This window comes from Sinocyclocheilus anshuiensis, unplaced genomic scaffold (assembly GCF_001515605.1).
Source record: "Sinocyclocheilus anshuiensis isolate Anshui unplaced genomic scaffold, SAMN03320099.WGS_v1.1 scaffold330, whole genome shotgun sequence".
In the NCBI taxonomy this organism is placed as follows: domain Eukaryota; kingdom Metazoa; phylum Chordata; class Actinopteri; order Cypriniformes; family Cyprinidae; genus Sinocyclocheilus; species Sinocyclocheilus anshuiensis.
This window is the reverse complement of record NW_015547689.1, coordinates 94791-95944: the sequence shown is the minus strand read 5'-3', so window position 1 is coordinate 95944 and position 1154 is coordinate 94791. Positions and strand designations below refer to the sequence as shown.

At 44.7% G+C, this 1154-nt stretch overlaps 1 protein-coding gene across 1 annotated transcript in view; it reads right to left on the bottom strand.

Moving 5' to 3' along the window:
- Nucleotides 1-1154, bottom strand: part of LOC107703432 (protein turtle homolog B-like) — a 114022-nt gene that overhangs the window by 19251 nt on the left and 93617 nt on the right. The gene's annotated exons all lie outside the window — the stretch shown is intronic.

Below are 1154 nucleotides of genomic sequence, written 5' to 3'. Positions count from 1 at the left end.
TTTTTTTTTTTTTTTTAAGACAAAAAGAAAGTTCAAAACAGCAGCGTTTATTTTAAATATATACAGTGCATCTGGAAAGTATTTACAGTGCTTCACTTTTTCCACATTTTGTTGTTACAGCCTTATTAATCCAAAATGGATCAAATTCATTTTTTTCTTCAATTCCACAAACAATACCCCATAATGACAACGTAAAAGAAGCTTTTCAAATCTTTACAAATTTATTAAAAAAAAAAAAAACACACACACCTCACATGTACATAAGTATTCACAGCCTTCGCTCTATACTTTGTAGGAGCATCTCTGGCACCAATTACAGCCTCAAGTCTTTTTAAATATGATGTTACAAGCTTGGCACACCTATTTTTGGGCAGTTTCTCCCATTCTTCTTTGCAGGACCTCTCAAGCTCCGTCAGGTTGGATGGGGAGCGTCGGTGCACAGCCATTTTCAGATCTCTCCAGAGATGCTCAATCGGGTTCAAGTCTGGGCTCTGACTGGGCCACTCAAGTACATTTACAGAGTTGTCCCGTAGCCACTCCTTTGTTATCTTGGCTGTGTGCTTAGCACCGTTGTCCTGTTGGAAGATAAACCGTCGCCCCAGTCTGAGGTCCAGGTTTTGATCAAGGATGTCTCTGTACATTGCTGCATTCATCTTTCCCTCGATCCTGACTAGTCTCGCAGTTCCTGCCGCTGAAAAACATCCCCACAGCATGATGCTGCCACCACCAAGCTTCACTGTAGGAATGGTATTGGCCAGGTGATGAGCAGTGTCTGGTTTCCTCCAGACATGACGCTTGCCATTCAGGCCAAAGAGTTCAATCTTTGTTTCATCAGACCAGAGAATTTGGTTTCTCATGGTCTGAGAGTCCTTCAGGTGCCTTTTGGCAAACTCTGTCATGGCTGTCATGTGCATTTTACTGAGGAGTGGCTTTCGTCTGGCCACTCTACCATACAGGGCTGATTGGTGGAGTGCTGCAGAGATGGTTGTTCTTCTGGAAGGTTCTCCTCTCTCCACAGAGAAACGCTGGAGCTCTGTCAGAGTGACCATCGAGTTCTTGGTCACCTCCCTGACTAAGGCTCTTCTCCCCCGATCACTCAGTTTGGCCGGGCAGCCCGCTCTCGGAAGTCCTGGTGGTTCCAAACTTCTTCCATT